At 47.3% G+C, this 10,117-nt stretch overlaps 1 pseudogene; it reads right to left on the reverse strand.

Annotated features, from left to right (window-relative positions):
- Positions 1-3,916: 3,916 nt before the first annotated feature.
- LOC123117329 (protein SRG1-like) lies at positions 3,917-6,228 on the reverse strand (annotated as a pseudogene).
- Between the last annotated feature and the right edge of the window lie 3,889 nt (positions 6,229-10,117).

Raw genomic sequence — 10,117 nt, forward strand, 5'->3', positions numbered from 1 at the left:
CTTTTCTTCAAAAAAAAGTGCCCATGGCCCACTTCCCCGAATTTCTGTCCAAAGAGACTACCAACCCAACGAAATTAACAAAAATGACCGCCTCTGAAACGAATTGCCAAAACAGACCGGCTTAAACGTGACGGCAAGCGCGTCAGCCGACACGTGGCGTCTGCCGCCGCATGCGGTGGCGGCAGCCCCTGCCGCGATGATGAGTGGCGGCCGGTGGCAGATTACAGGAAAAAGCCAACGACGGAACGGGCACAGGGCAGGTGCGTCCTGCCGCCACTGCGAGTCACCAGCCGGGTCACTTCACTGCTCGTCGAAATGGACAGCGATGGCAAAGTTGTGTGCATACATGCATGCATCACGTATTTGTTCTCTAGCGAACAAGTGGTGCATTATCAGGACATGCATGCATTAGGACAGATATGGCAAAATAAGATGCAGCTGGCCCGACTCGTGTGCAGCAGCCGCAGTGCACGCCGCCTGGCTGCATGGCGGCAGGGCGCACCTGCCCTGCCCTGCGCCCGTTCCGTCGCGGCTGGCCGGGTCAGCTTTTTTCCTGTAATCAGACACCGGCCGCCTCACACCGTGCCGGCAGGGGCTGCCGCCTCCGCATGTGGCGGCAGGTGCCACGCGTCGGCTGGTGCGCCTGCCGCCACATTTAGGCCGGTCTGTTTTAGCAATTCGTTTCAGAGATGGTTTTTTTTGTCAATTTCATTGGGTAAGTGGTCTTTTTAAACAAAAAATCCCACTTCCCCTACTCCAAATTGGTCGAGGTCATGGCCGCTGCATACACGCCCCTACCAGTCTACCTCAAATCACACGGGAGGGACGCCGCCGCGACCTCCAGGTGCTACTGTGCGCCGGCGATGCCGCCAGGGGGAAGGCCACCCTCTTGGTATTTTGCTTCAACCGAGAAAATGATGGTGGGCGGCGAGGGAGGTGGCCGCCATTAATTTTTTGCTGCATCAACTTTTTTTGCTGGAATCACTTTCAATTTTTGCTGGAACCAGCTCTTGACTTTGCTGGAACCTTCTTCCGATTTGTTGCATTCGAGAGGATGGTGGTGCCGTCGCCGCTGTGATTTTTCCTACATCATTTTTTTGCTGGAACCACTTCCAATTTCTGCTGGAACCAACTCCTGACTTTGCTGCAGTAGGCGAAGATGGTGGTGGGCGGCGACTGCGGTGCCCGCCATGTTTTATTTTTGCAATACAGATTTTTGCTGGTACCCCTTTTCTATTTTGCTACAATTGAGAAGATGTTGCTATCACCGTCATGATTTTTGCTACAATTATTTTTTTCTTTTGCTCGAACCATTTTGCTATTTGCTGGAACCCGCATTTGATTTTGTTGTAGGAGGCGAAGATGGCACTGGGGACAGCGATAGGCGGTGGCACCATGCTTTTTGCTGGAACTAGCAATCATTTTGCTACAAGTAACCAAAGCAGAGCTGGAACCTTTACGGCAGCGCTGCGCCCGGGCAAGAAGGCGTCAACGGATAGGGGTTGTCCAACAGAGCTGCAGGCAGGCGGCGACGAGGTAGACATGGGCGGAGGCAAAGGGGGAGGCGGGACAAAATACTAATAGAAAACAGGGCTTTCGTTCGGGACAGATAAGTCCATTAGTCCCGGTTCAGTCATGAACCGGGACTAATGTGAGCATTGATCCCGGTTCATGCGGTAAAGGCATTAGTCCCGGTTGGTGCCACGAACCGGGACTAAAGGGTGCGATGCCCATTAGTACCGGTTCGTGGCACGAACTGGTACTAAAGGTCTAACCTTTAGTACCGGTTCATGCCACGAACCGATACTAATGGGGTTTGAGGCATTAGTACCGGTTCGTGCCACGAACCGGTACTAAAGGTCCCATTTTCAAACTCTACCCCCCCCCCCGGTGGATCGCCTTTTCAGTTTTGTAAAAAGCAAAAGAAAATGATAAAAACTTCAAAAATTAAAATCCTTCGAGATGTAGTTATGTTACTACATCTACTAGTTAGGAAAATTTAAAAACTTAAATTTGGACATATTTTGCAAAAAGTGTAGGGAAAATGTAAAACGGCTATAACTTTTGCATACTATGTCAGAAAAAAATGTATAATATATCAAATTGTTCAGCACGAAAATCCGCATCCGATTTTGATAGCCTAAGGTCTGTTTGCAAATTTTTAGAATCCTCAAATTCTAAAAGAAAAAAAAGGTTATGCTCAAATTTCAGTTTTTTTATTTTTTTTATTTTTGTTAAATCTGGTCAAACTATGGTCAAAGTACTTATTCAAGAAGTATTAGTGTTACTAAATAATTATTCAAGAATATTAGTGTTACTAAATAATTATTTTAGTTTTTTTGAATTTTGGTCAAACTGTGTTCAACCAATGGCCAAACTACTTATTCAAGAAATATTAGTGTTACTAAATAATTATTTTCTTTTTTTGAATTTTGGTCAAATCTGGTCAAACTGTGGTCAAACTACTATTCAAGAAATATTAGTGTTACTAAATAATTATTATTTTTTAGAAGAATAGTTTCAAACTCAAACAGTGAAATGTGTGACTTCATGCTCAAGCTAAATTCCTGAGGATTAATAGGATTGACATCTTACTATTGTGAGGAAAACAACAAGTGCAGACTTGAAAATGAGGGAGAATAAAACTCGGAAGTTAAGCGTGCTCAGGCTGGAGTAGTGAGAGGATGGGTGACCGTCCAAAAAGTTAGATGATGAGGGGTAATTATAGATTAGAGGTTAAATTGAGCAGTGATGAGGGGTGATTAGAGATTAGAGGTTAAAATAATTCAGAAATTTGAAAATAATAAAAAAACCAAATTTTATTTTTGAATTTTTTTTTAAAAAATCATAAAATTCCCTTTAGTACCGGTTGGTGTTATCAACCGGGACTAAAGGTGGACCTCCAGGGAGCGGCCACGTGGACGGCCTTTAGTCCCGGTTCGAGAACCGGGACTAAAGGGTGGAGGCTTTAGTAACGACCCTTTAGTCCCGGTTCCAGAACTGGGACTAAAGGCCCTTATGAACCGGGACAATAGGCCCTTTTTCTACTAGTGAAATCAACCCCGTGCGTGCTGGAGGTGGACGAAACAGGGACCCAAGATCGAACGACTGTAATCGCAGAAATCAGGCGGCCACGCGTTGACCGGCCCAATTTGGGCCGGTCGACCGGCGCCTAGTACTCACCATTGCCTTTTCGGCAGATATACTTCCTTGTGTAACGTTATACTCATCTTTTTTGTGTGTTTGAAATAGTCCCTGTAATATATTGCATCAAAGATAGTACAACGTCTGGCCTCAACAAGGACACGACATCGAGAGATGTCGGTGTATATGGCTAGATTATTATAAAAGGAAAGAACAAGAAATAGAAATCAACAGTACAATATGTCATCTACTCCCTCAATTCCTAAATATTTGTCTTTCTAAAGATTTCAATAAATGACTATATACGGAGCAAAATGAGTGAATTTACACTCTAAAATATGTTTACATACATCCGTATGTGATAGTTCATTTGAAATCTCTAAAAAAAATATATTTAGGAACGGAGGGAGTAGCGAGCAACAACATGCACAAACCATAATCTTCGGTACACAACTGAAATGAGAAGAATTAAACATGCAAACAAAGTAGATGCATACATTTTTAACATTGGCTCATTCTGGTTCTTCGGCCCGGCATGAATTTCATATAGCATGATTGGACACATGGGCCTCTCATCGGCAATGGAGCTTGCTGCTATACATGCACAAACAATAATCTTCGGTACACAACTGAATTCAGAAGAATTAAACATGCAAGCAAAATAGATGCATACATTTCCAACCTTGTTTTCATTCATGGTTCGTCGGCCCGGCATGAATTTCATATAGCATAATTGGACGCATGAGTCTCTCATAGGCAATGGAGCTTGTGGCTATATCTTGAGGCTATCGACAATGTTTGCCCTTTCAGTCAGTGCCTGAAACTGGCGATGCACGTAGTCGTGTTTCTCAACAGAAATGTACCGTGCCACCTCCGCAAGCTCCGGAAGCGGTTTCACCATCCCGGCGACGCATGCATCTTGGAATGTCGCGATGGTGGTTCGGTCTCTCTCGGCATCGACGAGCACCCTGTGTTGGACACTCTTGTACCTGCCATTAGTGAGCACCTCGAGGATGTCACCAACGAAGACGGTCAGGGACCCCGGCAATGGCTGCACGAGGAACCACCTGCCGTCATTGCTAACCTGTAAGCCAGGCGTGGCGTCCACCTCCAGCACTATGGTCAAAAAGAGGCCGTCCGTGTGCGGTGGGATGCCGATCACCTTATCGGCGTTGTGCCGGCACGGAGGGTAGTGGTGGAACACGATGTTCTGGATCTTGCCCTGGATGGTTTCGAGGAGCGTATCCAGTTTGATTCCAAGATCAATGGCCATGGATGCCATGAGAAGGCTTTTCAACTTGGTCATCTTTTTTTTTTTGCGGGAAACATAGAGCTTTATTCAGACATAAGCGGCTCCAACATGATCGGCCATTAGGCTCGTCACTAGGAAACCGGGGGGAGAGTCCATCCAGCAATCAGTCACTCCCAATGTGCTAGCATGCTTTGCACAGAGGTGCGCTGAATTGTTGGCTTGTCTCAGTACATGATGAATATCAAAGCTAAGGAAAGTTGAGGCTAGCCCTTCAATTTCGAGAAGAATAGGCGCTATGACAGAGCGCGAAAATTGTCGCGAGTTCCAGAGCTGCACCAGCTCTAGGCAATCTACTTCAAGCACCACTCGCGAAGAACCTCGAAGCTTGCCAAAAATAACTCCGTCTCGCAAAGCAAGGGCTTCTGCGATGAGCGGATCCGTGACATGATGGTGCGGCTTGCTCCAGGCAGCAACAAAGGCGGATGAGGTTCGAGCAAGGCCCCCCGCTCCGCTTCTGTTATCAATCAATGAGACGCTAGCGTCTGTGTTTATCTTGAGCCACTCTAGATCGGGTGATCTCCAGCCATAACCAGGTATGATCCTAGTATGTTCTTCGGGAAGCTCCAACAGCATTAGGGCTTCTTGGATCCGCTTCAGGAACTGGCCCGGATGCAAGCTCTCTCTGTCATGTGTTATGTTGTTGCGAGAAGTCCATATAGCCCACATAACAGTGATGATCTTCGGCCGGTCCCCTTCATTGATGCGTGTGTCGCATAAAATGTCCTTGCACCAAGTAATCGGATGTAGTTGTGGCAGTTTGACATTAAGCCATTTCCTGGCTTCTGTCCAAAAACTTTGAGCATAGGAACACTTAATGAGGGCGTGCATCATGTCTTCGTCTGCACCCTTGCAGATTTTGCATCGGGCCATAGTTGCTATATGCCTGTGTTTCAATGTTGATTCCACCGGCAAGATGCCGCGAAGAACCCGCCACCAAAAAACGCGGACTTTGGGTAGCACCTTGAGCATCTCTAGGGAGTACTTCTCAACTGCATCCCTGTATGTTACAGCAAATCATTTTTTTAGGAACAACAAGTACAACATAGACGCACACACAAAAACGTACGTATGCTTATGTTTATATGTGTACTCACCTAAATGTCCGCAGCTCAGTAGGCCACAGATCCATGTTTCTGTGTCCGATTGGCTGAGTTCCAAGGAGCAGAGACTCTGCCCAGTCCAGTTTACCCGTGGACATGTTGAAGTGGTGACCAAACCCTTGGAACCCATCTGCTGCCTTGACGATCCCCACTGCTTTCTTCTTCTCCAACGGCAACCTGAAGAAGTCTCGCGTGCTATCCTTCACACGCTCCACAACCGTCTCGTCGACGCCATGGTTTCTTAGCTGCATAATTATCAGGAGTAACAATTTGTCGATGAACTAAACAATTGCAACTAAGACATTTCGACGATGTAATGGTCAGTGTCGATCTCTTTTTTTCTTGATGAATTACATGAAGCTCTCCAACATGGTTTGGGAAAAAATGCACAAGAAATTGATGGATTAATTAGCTACTGACCTGGAAGAAACCCCAGTCCCGGCATGCAGCGCCAAGCTTGGCGATCTCCTCTGGTGACCCATCCAGCAGGCTGGCCATGTCTAGGACGGGGATAAGCTTGAGGCTCTCGTCGTCTCCGACGACAGTGCTGCCCCGGCCGGCGGTCTCGTCGGGCCAAACGTACCTGTCGGGGATGACGGTGGAGCTAGCGAATGCGGCCGTGGTGGCGTCCGTGATCTCGTCCTGCAGCATCTTCTTGGCGCTAGCCTCCATATTTTTTTTTGAAATGAAAGGTAGATGAGATTCTACCTTATATATTTCAAAACAGGCCAAGGCCTGGGACCAAAGGGTCAATTACATGAAGCTTATATTGAGCACCGTAGTGCCATGGCTATAAGCAGCCATTGGAAAGAGAGAAGAACGGGGTAAGCGAGGAGAAAAGAAGGGTACTAGAAAGCTAAATTAGTTTAGGAGGTACATCCAGCTCGTAATAGCATCCTTGTCAGCCTGCCTTTTAGCCCGGTGCTGCCAAACCTGAAGGAGTTGTGACATATATCTTCTGAGATAGAACGGAGGCCATCTGTTGTTGTTGAAGACTCTGTCGTTTCTCGCGTGCCAGAGAGTAACTGCAGCCGCAGCGAAAAGAATGTGCACTCCTCTAGAATTAAACCAAGTCCGCTGAGCTCTGTGCATAAAATGAACGATGTCCGTGGAGCTAGAGGCTAGGTCGTTCATATGGAACGCGGCCCAGATAACAGAGGCCGGGTAGCAGCGCAGAACAATGTGGCTGGCAGACTCGCTGGCAGGGCAAATGTCGCAGTCCTGGTGTTCGGTAACTAGGGACCAATGCTTCCGAAACATGTTATCTCTTGTGTTTAGTCGCCCCCAAAAAGCTAGCCAGAGAAAGACGCGGTACCTCAGAGGGATGATCTTGTCCCAAACCCAGGAGCTGAACTCACAGGCCACACCTCTGGAGGTAAAAAATTGATAAACTTGAGAAGTAGTCAGTGGCTTATGGTGTATAGCAGAAATTCTGACATCCGAGCCGAAAACTGCAGTATCTGTAGGAGGCGGGGGCAGAAAAGAGTGCAACATCTGCAGTTCCTGGGCGGCAGTGGCAGACAGGTTGGGGTGTAGTTGAATGCACCAAAAGTTGTTGCAGAGCTCAGAGGCCACTGTACATGCGCCATCTTTAGCATACGAGAAGAGGGAGGGCAACAAGAACCGTAGCCGCCCCGCTGGCAACCAGTGATCATGCCAGAAGGAGATAAGCTTGCTAGGGCCCGTTGAACACTTGGAGGATGCCAACACTGTAGGAATGAAAGGTTTGAAGTTCTTCCATATAGCCGTGTCACGGTTTGAGCCCTTGAGAGGGGTAGCATGCTTACAGTACTGTTGAGCAAACCATTGAAAGCAGGGGATTTCCGAGGTCTGCAAAACTCTAGCTGCAAACTTGGTGAGCAAAGCTTGGTTATGAGCAGGAAGGTCTCTGATGCCCAAACCGCCTGCAGATCTTGGGAGAGTGACAAACTGCCAGGCAACGAGGCATTGGCCTCCCTTGACTGTGCTCTTACCTTGCCAGAAGAAAGCCCTCAACAATTTTTCCAACGTACTAAGGGATTCCTTAGGCCAAAGGAAACATGACATATAATAACTTGGGATGCTAGCAAGGACTGAATTAACCTGAGTCAAACGGCCACCAAAAGACAGAAAGGTGGCTAGCCAACCTGATAACTTCTTGTCCACCCGATGAATGATAGGCAGAAGTAGGCCATGCTTAATCTTGTGCAAAGAGAGCGGCAGGCATAGGTATGTGCACGGAAAGCTTGAGATAGGGCAGCCAAACATGTCAGCAATTTCCTGTGTGCTGTTCGGGTCGATGCAAATAGGGATCATAGTGCTCTTGTGGTAGTTGATTTGCAGTCCGGTGAAAGCTGAGAAGTCAGACAAGATCTGTTTGACGATGGCCGCCTGCTGAGTGTTACCTTGGAACAAAAGAAGTGTATCGTCAGCGTATTGTAGCACCGGGTACAATCGGTCAGAACCAAGTGGGTGTATCAGGCTGCCGTCTTCAAAACGCAAATAGCACAATCTCTGTAGGACGTCGACGACCAAAATGAACAGGTTTGGCGAGATGGAGTCGCCCTGACGAAAACCTCTTTTTGCAACGAAAGACTCGCCAAGCTCACCATTGAGCATGATTCTCGAGCTAGCCGTGGTCAGAAGCGATGAGATCCAGCTGATCCATTGTGAAGGGAAACCACGGGCTTGAAGAATGCTGAAGAGACAGGCCCAGCTGACAGTGTCGAATGCCTTTTGGAAATCCAGCTTGAGAACCACCATTGGCAGTTTCCTTTTGTGGGCTGTTTGAACCATGTCAGCAGCCATAGCAAAGTTCTCAACTATGGAACGACCCTTGATGAAGCCAGATTGTAGAGGGTGAACCAGGGAAGGGATTTGCATTTGTAATCTTTGGGCAAGGACCTTGCTAGCCAGCTTGGGGACACTATGAACAATAGAAATAGGCCTAAAGTCGCGCAGCTCCAGAGGTGATTCCTTCTTGGGTAAGAGGGAAATATGAGCTTGATTGATGCCAGAGAGATCCACCTGGTTGTGGTATAACTGTTCAAAAAAGAGCTATAAGTCCTCCTTGAGCACATTGTGAAAAGTCTTGTAAAACTCATTCGTGAAACCATCCGGGCCGGGGCTGCGATTGTTGGGTGAGCGGTTGATGGCCAGAACAATCTATTCCCAGGAAAACTCCGTAGCAAGGTAAGACAAATCTGCAGATTCGTATATAGCAGTGATATCAACAGTTGGCAGTGATGGTGATGGTTGTCCCAGCAGTTCAGAAAAATAAGCGGTGGCAAGCTGCAGCTTCTGTTGATCATCGAAGTGCTCCACTCTCCCCTGAACAAGGACACAGACTTGGTTGCGTTTGGCATGTCTGTTGGCAGCAGCATGAAAGAACTGGCAATTCTCATCACGTGATACACACCATCGAAGCTTAGCTCTCCTACACCATAAAGCAGACTGCCATTGTATTAACTGATCAGCTTTGGCTGCCGCAAACTTTCTCAGGACTGTCTCGATTGAGGACAGAGGGTGTCGCTCCTCCACAACATTGAGGTAATCCACAACATTCTTATTGTTGTTTATGAGCAAGTTCAAACCCGGCCTATTCCTTTTCCAATGCCTGAGGGCGGCATGGACCCTTCTCATTTTGAGGTTGAGCAGAGAGGCAGCAAAGAGGATCTGCCTAGTACCATCCCTCCAACTATTAACAATGATCGCAATGGTCTCATCCATTTCAAGCCAATGATTCTCCATTCGAAAAAACCGACTCTTATGTCTCAAATTGTCAAAAACCACAAGAACATGCACGTGATCCAAGGTGACAGTAGGAACCACCGAGGCCGAGGACTGAGCAAAAGCCAGGAGCCAGTGGCATTCACCAGAGCTCCATCCAGCTGAACCAAAGTAGGATGCTCTCTCTTGTTAGACCAAGTGAAGTTGCAATTAGAAATCTGCACATCATCTAAACCATGGCTTCTAATCCAGTCGTTGAACAACTCCATCATTGCCCAATCCACACGACCACGAGATTTTTCATCCTGGAACCGATACATGTAGAAACTGCCTGAACTGTGCTATCCACTGCCTTGAAGAAAGCTTGTCTCTCATGAGCATCGCAGGGCGCGTAAACAGTGGTTATAATGTAGGCAGAATTGGATGAAGCAGAGGACATCCTGACAGAAATATGGTACTTGGAAGCAGTAAGTTCCTGACCAGCAACAACCGAAGAGTCCCAGGGCATGAGCAGACCACCAGAGGAGCCGGAGGAGGGCAGGACGGCTTGTTGATCAAGATACACCGGCAGGAAACTACAGAGTTTCCTGGCAGGAATGGCTTCCAGCTTAGTTTCCTGCAAGCAAAGGATGCTAGGGCGACAGGAGGTTATAACATCTCGAACCAAAGAACACTTATTCTCATCACCCAGGCCTCGAACATTCCAGTTAAGGATTTTCATGGATAAAGGTGCGAACTGCCCGTGCATAAAGAGTAAGACCAACATGTGAGTAAATGAAAAGCATAATCTTCTGATCAAAGTAGCAGAAAGCTAAACAGCGCGAGGCTCGGTACAAACTGACACAGCACGGGA

The sequence above is a fragment of the Triticum aestivum genome, chromosome 5B, assembly GCF_018294505.1.
Source record: "Triticum aestivum cultivar Chinese Spring chromosome 5B, IWGSC CS RefSeq v2.1, whole genome shotgun sequence".
NCBI lineage: Eukaryota > Viridiplantae > Streptophyta > Magnoliopsida > Poales > Poaceae > Triticum > Triticum aestivum.